This window comes from Hemitrygon akajei, chromosome 1, assembly GCF_048418815.1.
Source record: "Hemitrygon akajei chromosome 1, sHemAka1.3, whole genome shotgun sequence".
NCBI classification, from domain to species: Eukaryota; Metazoa; Chordata; class Chondrichthyes; order Myliobatiformes; family Dasyatidae; genus Hemitrygon; species Hemitrygon akajei.
The window spans coordinates 110,432,376-110,445,299 of NC_133124.1; positions in this window are offsets into that span (position 1 = coordinate 110,432,376).

A 12,924-nucleotide genomic window follows, 5' to 3' on the forward strand; every position below is an offset into this window, starting at 1 on the left:
TTGACTGTGGACTTCAGGAAGGGAAAGTCGGGAGAACACACACCAGCCTCACTGAGGAGTCAACACCGGAAAAGGTGAGCAGCTTTCAGGTCCTTGATGCTGATGTCTCAGAGGATGTATCCCGGTCCCAACCCATTGCTTTAGCCACGAAGAAGGCATACAGTGACTCTAGTTCATTAAGAGATTGAATAGATTTGGTAGGACGCCAAAGCCTCTTGTAAATTTCTATGTATGTACGGTGAGAGTGTTCTGACTGGTGGCATCACGGCCCCGTATGCAGGCTCCACTTCACAGAGGGACTGTTGACTCATCACGGCTCCATCACGGTTACAACCCTCCACGCCACTGAGGGCATCTTCAAGAAGTGGTGCATCGAGGAGGTGTCACCTCACCGTCTGGTCACGTCCTCTCCTCATTCCTACCATCATGGAGAAGGTACAGGAGCCCAAAGACCTACACTCACCGATTCAGCAAGCGCTTCTTCCGCTCTGCCAGCAGATTTCCTGATGGTCCATGAATCAATGAAAACAACCCCCTTATTCCTTTTGTTTTCCTGATTTACTTGTAACCCATAGTCCTTTCGTAACTTTGCACTGTTTCTCTGCCGCAAAGCAACAAGGTATATATCATATATGACAGAGATAATAACCCCGATTCGGATAAATAGGGCTAGGGTTCGAGATAGCCGGTGGACGGAAAGACAGTGTTAAACATTTGCACGTTTGCTGATGCTACAACTCGGGGAGGTGGGGAGGGGGGAGCAAACGGCGAACAATGAGCGTGATACAGGGAGACTTCGGAGGGATTTATACAGGTTCATTGTGGCGACAAAAAGAGTAAAGCACAATGCTCGTTAAACGGTCGGAAACCAGTTGCTGTCGGTGTACAGAGGGGAGAACGCGATGCGCCGGTACGACAGGCGGTTGGTTGGCCTCCGCTGCACAAAGTGAGGAAACCTTGAGTTGGCAGATTTAGTAAACTGGTCTGTGGGACGAGGAGCTGCTCTTCAGGGACGAAGCTCAATGGCGTTTGAAGAGTGACAGGAGCTCGAGACTGTGAGATGGCGCTGAGAGTGTCTCCGTCGCTCTGCTTCCACCCGGGTCTCTTTCTTTTCGTTGCTGGGTCTGGTTCTCACGATTCGACCTTTCAAAACCCCGCAGAAGAAGCCTAATGCAAATGCAGCATAGTCACTATGCTATCATACTGTAACGAGCTGCGGGAGCGCCAGTGCTGAGCTGGGTTGGCAGAGTCAAATGGTTCAGTTTTATAATTAAGAACCCATTCTGGCTCCAGCAAGCGAGGAGTGACTGAACACCCTGGGAACGGCAGGGCCATGGGCGTGGCTGGGTGGGAACAACACTCGGTCCGTCAGTAGCAGGGATGCCCTGGTATCCCCGCTTCAGTATAATGTGGCTGTTGTGGTCATCTTTGACAGTTTAATTCAGTCTCACATACTTCGAAGCAACTGCGATCCAGAATGAGAATTCAGCGTAAACATCAGAAAGAAAGCACGTGTACCGGAGTGAAATTATTTAGAGACCGGATGCTTTCATTCCAAATCGATAAATTAAAGACAAAGGGAAGTTCTGAACAGATGTTTGCTTTTCCTGGTTGGGAACTTCTGTTACCAGTTGTGATCGGTGCCGATTAGAGACATTCCTTGGCCAGTTCTCCAGCAACATGACAGCTATAAAAGTACTGGACAACCCGACTCTATTGCTTCTCTCCGTGTCCTATCCTCGTTCCTTCACGAGTGGCCTAAAGTCCACATGATTGGACTAGTCCTCAAGACAGCTCTTAGGCAATCTGCTGTGCGCTGTAGAAAACCAATTATTAAAAGGATTACTTTTTTTTAAGTTACAGAGGGTTCCTTTTTAACTACATTTGACGTTGAAAACTACATTTGCATTAGGCTTCTTCTGCGGGGTTTTGAAAGGTCGAATCGTGAGAACCAGACCCAGCAAGGAAAAGGAAGAGACCCGGGTGGAAGCAGAGCGACGGAGACACTCTCAGCGCCATCTCACAGTCTCGAGCTCCTGTCGCTCTTCAAACGCCATTGAGCTTCGTCCCTGAAGAGCAGCTCCTCGTCCCACAGACCAGTTTACTAAAACTGCCAACTCAAGCCTTCCTCAATTTGTGCAGCGGAGGCCAACCAACCGCCTGTCGTACCGGCGCATCGCGTTCTCCCCTCTGTACACCGACAGCAACTGGTTTCCGACCGTTTAACGAGCATTGTGCTTTACTCTTTTTGTCGCCACAATGAACCTGTATAAATCCCTCCGAAGTCTCCCTGTATCACGCTCATTGTCCGCCGTTTGCTCCCCCCTCCCCACCTCCCCGAGTTGTAGCATCAGCAAACGTGCAAATGTTTAACACTGTCTTTCCGTCCACCGGCTATCTAGAACCCTAGCCCTATTTATTTATTCTTGTAATTATAATATTTTTGTCTTTGCACTGTCTGCTATCGCAAACCAACACCTTTCGTGTCATGTAAATCATATTCTGAATTGAGTCTGGACTGTGTAAAGATGTTCAGAGTATGAGCAAGGGGTGTGTGAACAAATATATACACGCAGTGGCCACTTTATTAGATGTTCCTATAATACAAATATCCAATCCGGCAGTCATATGGCAGCAACTCAATGCATAAGAGCATGCAGACATGGTCAAAAGGTCCAGCTGTTGTTTAGAACAAACATCAGAATGGGGAAGAAATGTGAACTGAGTGACTTTGACTGTGGAATGATTGTTGGTGTCAGATGGGGTGGTTTGAGTATCTCAGAAACTGTTAATCTCCTGGGATTTTCACGCACAACAGCCTCTAGAGTTCACACAGAATGATACGAAAAACAAATTAAAAAATCAGCATGTAGCAGTTCTGCGGGTGAAAACGCCTTGTTAATGAGTCAGAGGAGAATGGTTCAAGCTGAGCAGTTCTGTGGGTGAAAACGCCTTGTTAATGAGAGGTCAGAGGAGAATGGTTCAAGCTGACTGGAAGGCGACCGTAACTCAAATAACCACGTGCTACATCAGTGGTGTCCAGAACAGCAACTCTGAACACACAGCATGTCGAAACTTGAGGTGGATTGGCTACAGCAGCAGAAGACCACACAGATACATTCTGTGGGCACCTTATTGGGTACAGGAGGTGCCCAATACATACTAGGTGAAGTAGACTATACTGGATGTACAGTCCAGGGTGGGGAGAGTATCAGAGTTCCTTCCCAAGGTTGTTTGGCCAAATGTTATGGGGGGGGGGGAAGGTGGGGAGAGTGTGGTGCACAAAAAAGATGTGCCTCAGTTCTTCACTCCCTACCTCAATGAGCAAAGACTGTCACATTTGTAACCGAGGAGTGGGGCACAGAGCAGAAGAGGAGATGGGCAAAAATGGAGCTCCTTGTATCAAACACATATGGGGAAACTTTGTTTAATCAAGAAATAAATAGACACCATTGGTGTATGGGTGGAGGGAAGGGAGTGGGTTCAGAGTGTACAGGGAGTTTCCACACAGATTCAACAAATAACTGGGAAGGGGAGGAGATGTTGGTCTGTGATCAGAGTGAGAAGCCTTATTGGAACCGGATGGGGCTTTGGCCAGTCCACAGTGCAGCACCACTGTCTTTCTGATCTCCCTGCAGCCTGGATTTGCTGACTGAGTTGGTCGAAAGAGGGCAGGTAGTAAACCTATTCAACATCCGATGCATTCTCAAAGGGACAACAGAGATTGTTGGAGGGCTGAGCAGATGGATGCTGTGAACTGGGCCTTGGGATAAGGGGTTGGCAGGTTAGAATTCTCCCCCACCCCAACTCCTTCCACAAAGCTGCTGTTGTTCAGTCACTAGGATTTAGGATGGCAAGGATAATGTTACACATTGGGCAGTCCAGTGGTATCTGTCTTATTGAATGGTGGGCAGGCTTGAGGTCACCTGGACCATTCCTCCTCACGTAGAGAAAATATTCTACCTCATTGCATCTACCCTGTCAGTGTTGGTGAATATTTTATGGCCCCTTTTTGATTTCCAACAAATCTTTTTTCAGTTTCGTTTTCCCAACAATTTCAATGTCAGCAGAGTATATTTCTTCAGTGTTTCTGAGGCTTTATTTAAATTGTAGGCAGGCAAGCACTTTGTAACCTGGACAGCTTATTAGTCAAAGTTCTCAACCATAAGTTCAGTTTCGAATAGTTTACCTCCAGAAGTTATGCTGGGATCACGTTGGCATAACATTGCTGCCACAAATAGGTTCATGATATCCCCCAGTCCCTTTGGTCCTGCCTGCCATTGTTTCTTTTAGATTATTTTCCTATTAAAGTCTTTCACTCAATTATCAATATCAAAGGTGATTTTTAATTTAATTATCCATTTTTACTTGCCCACCCTTTTACATGTTTTCTAATTTCTTCCTGTGTGAGCTATGCACCTCTGCCCTCCGAATGGTATCATTTGCAAATGTTGATGGACATGTCTCCTGCGCTGGAAGCCAGAGTAGACACTGGAGCCAGGCCTTACATATTGTGAAACTTTGTTTTCTTTTTTATCTTGAATAACTTCTGTCTAAGTGTGCTGTCTGGATTTTACCCAGTGCCAGTCAGGGGTTCCTCTACTCCCAATCTGATACCAGGGCTGGTGAAGCACTTGGCCTCTGCTGACACATTGAAAGGGCAGAGTTCCTTCCCAGGGCTGTTTGGCAGGATATTCCGGGTGGTGAAAGATGCTACTAGAATCTCATTCTGTTCTCTAAGGACAACATTCTTCTTTGGTTTTGAATAGGAAGGTGGACTAAAGCTATCCTTTGTCTGAATTGTACTATTTTTGGGCCATTTTACGAGATGTCTCAACAAATTAGATACTACTTACAACACTTAAGCATTAATCAATTTTTCTTAGTTACTTACTGACCTTAAAACAAAATGAAAACCGATTGATGTTGCTGCCATGAATGATTACTTGTGTATGCAAGGCGAAGGATCTATCCTCATTAGATTAGAGCATCTCTGTATTCTGAGTTCATTATGGGCCTTTTAACATTCTCCCTGTCTCTCGTGTTTCCTGATTCACCCTGGTGAGTATAAAATTCTTCTAATCCCCTGTGAGGGCTGTGCCAGAGAGGCCACAGAGAACTGGTCAAAGTGACATGATGCATCATCTGTAAGGCCTTTTAATCATCTTCTATCCTGTTCTGGCAGTAGCAAAGTCAAGCAGAAAATACTGTGAAAGATCAGACAATTTGCATGATTAGGAACAGCACTGTATTCAGGTATGGAGGTTTCAGATCAGAAAGAAGAGGCAAAGTGGTCAGCTGCTGACCTCCACCATTTTTTGGTCCCACTTAAGCTGCATCCAAGCAGAAGTGTATCAAAGATAATGTATCAGAGCATCCCACCCCCTCCGGTCTTCTTCCATCATTTCGCATTTCCCCCTCCCCCCACTACTTTCAAATCTCTTACTATCTTTCCTTTCAGTTAGTCCTGACGAAGGGTTTCGGTCCGAAATGTCGACAGTGTTTCTCCTATAAATGCTGCCTGGCCTGCTGTGTTCCACCAGCATTTTGTGTGCGTTGTTGTTCGAATTTCCAGCATCTGCAGATTTCCTCGTGTTTGATCTGTATCAGTGATCATCAGTGTAACACGATCAGTGTAACAGGGACAGTGTATCAGGGCCAGTGTAACATGATCAGTGTAACAGGGACGGTTAAACAGGGTCAGTGTATCAGAGACAGAATATCGGGGTGGTGTATCAGAGACAGTGCATCAGTGATAGTGTATCAGGGTCAGTGTAACAGGGACAGTATATCAGGGGTGGTGTATCAGAGGTGGTGTATCAGGGACTGTGTACTTGGGTCAGTGTATCAGAGGTGGTGCATCAGGGTCAGTGTATCAGGAATGGTGTATCAGGGACAGTGTACCTGGGTCAGTGTATCAGAGGTGGTATATCAGGGTCAGTGTATCAGGGACTGTGTACCCGGGTCAGTGTATCAGAGGTGGTACATCAGGGTCAGAGTATCAGGAACTGTGTACCCAGGTCAGTGTATCAGAGGTGGTACATCAGGGTCAGTGTATCAGGGACTGTGTACCCAGGTCAGCGTATCAGAGGTGGTACATCAGGGTCAGTGTATCAGGGACTGTGTACTTGGGTCAGTGTATCAGAGGTGGTACATCAGGGTCAGTGTATCAGGGACTGTGTACCCAGGTCAGTGTATCAGAGGTGGTACATCAGGGTCAGTGTATCAGGGACTGTGTACCCAGGTCAGTGTATCAGAGGTGGTACATCAGGGTCAGTGTATCAGGGACTGTGTACCCAGGTCAGTGTATCAGAGGTGGTACATCAGGGTCAGTGTATCAGGGACTGTGTACCCAGGTCAGTGTATCAGAGGTGGTACATCAGGGTCAGTGTATCAGGGACTGTGTACTTGGGTCAGTGTATCAGAGGTGGTACATCAGGGTCAGTGTATCAGGGACTGTGTACCCAGGTCAGTGTATCAGAGGTAGTACATCAGTTTAGTGTATCAGGGACAGCGTATCAGACGCAAGATATCAGGAAAGGGGTTTCAGGAGCCATGTGTTGTGTGCATTGTGTCAGGGGTAGTGTTTCGGTGTATTTACTGGGCTGTATTAGTCCTGAGCCACATGATGGAAGTCCAGGTTCTGGCAAACTGTTACCTTCTGCTCAATCTTTCAGACAAAACCACAGACATCTCCAAATCTTCCTTTATTGACTGCAGTCATCCTAACTATAGAGTCAGGCCAGGAGCCCAGTAAATCAGTCAGCACGTCCTCACATACACTGAAACAAATGGCCTTTGTTCCACCCTTTAACCACGAGCTGTTGCTGTCTGTCTGAAAATAACTGGGAGGCCACACAGATCGGTGCAGTGGGTTCCGGCTGTAGCCAGCGTGTCCTGCCCACTCCACCAGCGTGTCCTGCCCACTCCACCAGCGTGTCGCGAGAAATCTGTCACTGCGACTGAGTGTGGCTCAGAAAAAGCCCATCACCAGCTGTATGGTTTCAGGTATTGGCCAAGGGACTAATGTTGACTTAACTTATGACTGGGTGGCTAAACACAGCTCCAGTGCCATATTCATGTTTGCTGATGACAGCACTGTCTCAGGCCATATCAAAGGTGGTGATGAATCAGCACACAAAAGGGGGATTGAAAACCTGGCTGAGTGGTGTCACAACTAGAGCTGCAGGAGGATGGGAACCAAAGAGGCAGAACAGTTATCAGAGAGGTAGTGGAGGCAGATGTTGGTAGGACCTCAGACAAAGCTAGGAATCAGCATGGTGTGAGTAGTGTCCTGAGCTGCCCATGTTTTACCACGAGGAGTATCATAGGAAGGGTGGATGATAGTGCTGAAGAGGAGGTAGCTGGTTTACAAACAGAGACAATGTGTAGTGAGGAGAGGCTATTGATAGGGCAAATTTGCAGTCAACAAGAGGAGCTGCAGTGTAAAAGTCGGACAAAATTGAAGAGGGTGAATACAGGACTGAAGGTGTTATATTTGAATGCGCGCAGTATATGGAATAAGGTAGATGAGTTTGTAGCACAGTTACAGATCGGCAGGCATGATGTTATAGGCATCACTGAGTCATGGCTGAAATTAAGCTGGGAGCTTAATATCCAAGTAAACACATTGTATTGAAAGGACAGGCAGGAAGGCAGGGGGGCGGCATTTCACTGTTGGGAAAAAATGAAATTGAATCATTAGAAAGAGGTAACATAGTGTTGGACGTTTTTGAATCATTGTGCTTAGAGTTAAGGAACTGCAAGGGTAAAAACACCCTGATGGGAGTTGATGTGAGATCTCCAAATAGTAGTAAGGATGTGGCCTACAAATTACAATGGGAGATAGAAAATGCAGGCCAAAGAGCAATGTTACAATATGCGGGATTTCAATATGCAGGTAGATTGGGAAAATCACATTGGTGCTGGATTCCAGGACGGGGAGTTTCTGGAGTGCCTACAAGATGGTTTTTTAGAGCAGCTCATGTTTGAGCCCACTAGAGGATCAGCTATTCTGGATTGGGTGTTATGCAATGAACCGGAATTGATTAGGGAGCTTAAGGTAAAAGAACCCTTAGAGGAAATGCTCATAACATGATCAAATTCACCCTGAACTTTGCGAAGGAGAAGCTAAAGTCAGATTTATTAGTAAAGGGAACTACAGAGACATGAGAGAGAAGTTTGCCAGAATTGATTGGAAAAGAACACTGGCAGGGATGACGGCAGAGCAGTAAAGGCTGCAATTTCTAGAAGCTATTCAGAAGGCACAGGGTATACACATCCCAACGAGGAAAAAGTATTCTAAAGGAAAGATAACAAAACCATGGCTAATGAGATAAGTCAAAGCCAACTTAAAAGCTAAGGAGAGGGCATATAATAGAGCAAAAATTAGTGGTTAGTTAGAGGACTGGAAAGCTTTTAAAAACCAACACAAGGCAACTAAAAAGTAATTATGAAGGTAAAGATAGAATATGAAAGTAAGCTAGCCAATAATATTAAAGAAGATATCAAAAGTTTCTTCCTATATATAAAGTGTGAAAGAGAGACAAGAGTGGATATCAGACTGCTGGAAAGTAATGCTGGAGAGGTAGTAATGGGGGACAACAAAATGGTGGATGGAGTGAATAAGTATTTTACACCAGCCTTCACTGTGGAAGATGTTAGCAGCATGGTTTTTGTTCCAGGTGTCAGGGGTCATGAAGTTTGCAAAGTTACCATAACTAGAGAGAAGGATCTTGGGAAACTGAAAGGTCTAAAGGTAAATAAGTCACCTGGATCAGATGGTGTACATCCCAGGGTTTTGAAAGACATGGCTGAAGAGATCTTGGAAGAATTAGTAATGATCTTTCAAGAATCACTAGATTCTGGAATGGTTCTGGAAGACTGGAAAATTTCAAATGCCACTCCATTCTTCAAGAAGGGAGAGAGGCAGAAGAGAGGAAACTATAGGCTACTTAGTCTGACCTCAGTGGTTGGGAAGATATTGGAGTCAATTGGGAAGGATGTAGTTTTGGGATACTTGGAGGCACATGATAAAACAGGCCATAGTCAGCATGGGAAAATCTTGCCTGACAAATGTGTTGGAATACTTTGAAGAAATAACAAGCAGTATAGACAAAGGAGAATCAGTTGATGTTGGGTCTTGGACTTTCAAAAGGTCTTTTACAAGGTGTCACATATGAGGCTGCTTAACAAGCTATGAGCCCATGGTATTTTGGAATGATTCCAGCACAGATAAAGCAGTGGCTGATTGGCAGGAGATAAAGAGAGGGGAAAAAAAGGGGAGCTTTTTCTGGTTGGCTGCCGGTGACTAGAGGTGTTCCACAGGAGTCTGTGTTGGGATTGATGCTTTTTACGTTAGATGTCAATGATTTGGATGATAGAATTGATCGCTTTGTTGCAAAGTTTGCAGATGATATGAAGATAGGTGGAGGGGCAGATAGTTTTGAGGAAGAAGAGAGGCTACAAAAGGACTTAGATGAATTATGAGAATAGGCTAAGAAATGGCAGATGGAATACAGTGTTGAGAAGTGTATAGTCATACACATTGGTAGTAGAAATGAAAAGGTTGACTATTTTCTAAATGGAGAGAAAATTCATAAAGCTGAGGCAAAAAATGACTTTGGAGTTCTTGTGCAAGATTCCCTAAAGTCTAATTTGCAGGTTGAGTCTGTGGTGAGGAAGGCAAATGCAATGCTAACATTCATTTCAAGAGGACTAGAATACAAAAGCAAGGATCTAATGTTGAGACTTAGTAAAGCACTCCTCACTTGGAGTATTGTGAGTAGTTTTGGGCCCCTTATCTTAGAAGGGATATTCTGACACTGGAGAGGGTTGAAAGGAGGTTCAGGAAAAGGATTCCAGGATTGAATGGCTTGTCAAATGAAGAGTGTTTGATGGCTCTGGACCTGTATTCCCTAGAATTTAGAAGAATAAGGGGTGACCTAATTGAAACCTATCAAATGGCGGAAGGCCTTGATAGAGTGGATGTGGAAAAGATGTTTCCTATGATGGGAGAGTCTAAGACCAGAGAACGTGGCCTCAGAAGAGAGGGGCGTCCTTTTAGAATGAAGATAAAGAGGAATTTCTTCAGCCAGAGAGTGGTGCGTCTGAGGAATTCATTGCCACAGGCGGCTTTGGAAGCCAAGACTTCATGTATATTTAAGGCAGATGTTGATAGATTCTTGATTGGTCAAGGCATGAAGGGATATACGGGGGGGGGGGGGTGAGATGGGGAGAGGCAGGAGATTGGGCTGAGAGGAAAATTGGATGAGCCATGATGAAATGGTGTTGCAGAGTCGATGGGCCAAATGGCCCAATTCTGCTCCTGTATCTTATGGTCTTATGGCTTTACAACAACAACAATCTCTTACTCAATGTCAGCAAGACAAAGGAGCAGATTATAGACTTGAGAACGAAACCAGAGGTCTATGGGCCAGTCCTCATCGGAGGTTCAGAGGTGGAGAGGGTTAGAAACTTTAATTTCCTAGGTGTTATTTTTTCAGAGGAGTTGTCCTGGCCTGTAAATGCAATCACGAAGAAAGCAAGGCAGCACCTCTGCTTCTTTAGGAGTTTGTGAAGATTCAGCATGACATCTAAAACTTTGACAAACTTCCATAAATGTATAGTGGAAAGTACATTGACTGGCTGCATCACAGCCTGCTATAGAAGCACTAATACCCTTGAATGGAAAATCCTACAATTGGCTGGCCCAGTTCATCCCAACCATTGAGCATATCTTTATGAAATGCTGTCACAGGAAAGTAGAGTTAATCATCAGGGATTCCCACCATTTACCGCATGCTCTCTTCTCACTGCTGCCATCGTTGAGAAGTTGACACATTGTGACACAATAGGCTCTTTAATAGTTCACAGATTATTTAACATTGGTGTTGTGAGCACTCATTGTCCATCTCAAATCACTCCAAAATGAAATGTCAACTGTTTTGGGAAATCCAGGTTCACATAAACTGTCCCCTGCTAGAGAACACAAGAAAGTAGGAGCAGGAGTAGACCATAGAAACATAGAAAACCTACAACACAATACAGGCCATTCAGCCCACAATGCTGTGCCGAACATGTACTTACTTTAGAAATTACCTAAGGTTACCCATAGCCCTCTATTTTTCTAAGCTCCATGTACCTGTCCAAGATTCTCTTAAAAGACCCTATTGTATCCACCTCCACCACTGTTGCCAGCAGCCCATTCCACACACTCACCACTCTCTGTGTAAAAAACTCACCTGACATCTCCTCTGTACCTACTTCATCCCTCAAACCTGCCCCGCCATTCAATATGAGCATGGCTGATCTACACTGGCCTCAACTCCTCTTCAGTGCCAGTTCACCATCTCTGTATTCCTCAATCTATCAAATAATTATCCTCCTCCACTTCTGATGATCTAGCTTCTACCATCTGTGAGGATAGAGATTCACCACCTTCTGCCTGAAGAAATGTAGAACAACCTCATTTTAAGTGATCAGTCCCTTTATCTTGTTGTTCTCTTGTTTGAGACTCTTGCTCTGGTGAAAACATCCCAACATCTTCCCTTGTCAATTCCCCTCAGGATTGTTATGTTTAAATAAGATCATCCTTCACTTTTCTAAACTCCAGTGAAAGCAGACCCAAACTATTTTGCCTTACTTGTTAGAACAACCCTTTCATCCCAGGAATTAGCCTGGCAAACCTCCTACGGACTGCCTCCAACATTACCAAGTGATTTGTTTTGGGTAAAGGGACCAAACCAAACCCAGTATTCAAGATGAGGCCTCACCAGCACCCTGTACAATTACAACAAAGCCTCTCTATTCTTAAAATCATACCCCTTTGCCAAGAGCCAAAATGCCATTTGCCTTCATTACTACTTGTTGGATCTGCGTGCTATCTTTTTATGATTCATTCAATAGAACATCTAGATCCCTCTGAACTTCACTCACTTTCAGTCTCTCCATTTAGATAATAATCTGCCTTTACATTCCTCACAATACCTCACATTCAATTCCCTTTGCCTGTCTTTTACCCACTCACTCAATCTGTATCAAATCACAGAATTGCAGTACAATCCTTTTCACTACATGCCCTTTCACATATTTTCATGCACTGATATATTTGTTCCTTTTCCTTCAAGTTATTAATGTAATCAGTGAACATCTGCAGGCCAAGAACTGATACTTGGGCCACTCCACTAGTCACCTCCTTCCAGAATGAAAAGGACCCATTTATTCCAACTCTGTGAGACAGACACACCTCTGATATCATGGGCATTTCATGACTGTACCAGTCTGTTTTGTGGCACTTTGTCAAATGCCTTTTGGAAATCTAAATGTATGACATCTACAGGTACCCCTCTGTAAACTCTCCCTGCTATATTTAGAGGTATATATCCACAGAAATTTTTACAGTTTGCTTTAGATAACATGCAGGTTCTCTCATTTTTTCCCTGGAACTTTTTTAGTTCACTGCTGCTGAATTCCAAAAACTTCCCAGTCCTCTGGTCCACCACCAGCACATGCTTCAGAGGGGTTCTTACAACGGTCTGGTGTTTCTATGATCACCTTTCACATTATTAATTATTCAGTTACTTGTGCCTTTGTAGGATTTAATTTCCTGACACAAGTACAAAGTCTTCTGAAAGTTTGCCGAGTAATTTAACTATGTTACCAGACCTCGCTAAGTGAAGAAAATAGCTTTGAATAATCTGGGCTTCTTTTCAGAGAAAGTAAAATGGAACGTATCCTTCTACCCATCTAGATCGATGGATACAGATGTGACTGCATTATGTAGACCATGGGAGGGTTATGGTTTTAACAGAATTCACTCATCCTGTGCTCCAGCTGCCCTGTTGTTTATGCTGGGCAGAATGCCAGAGTTTTACTTCTTACTAAAGACAGGGATCGTATCAACACAAACTCCTGGGGCCTGTG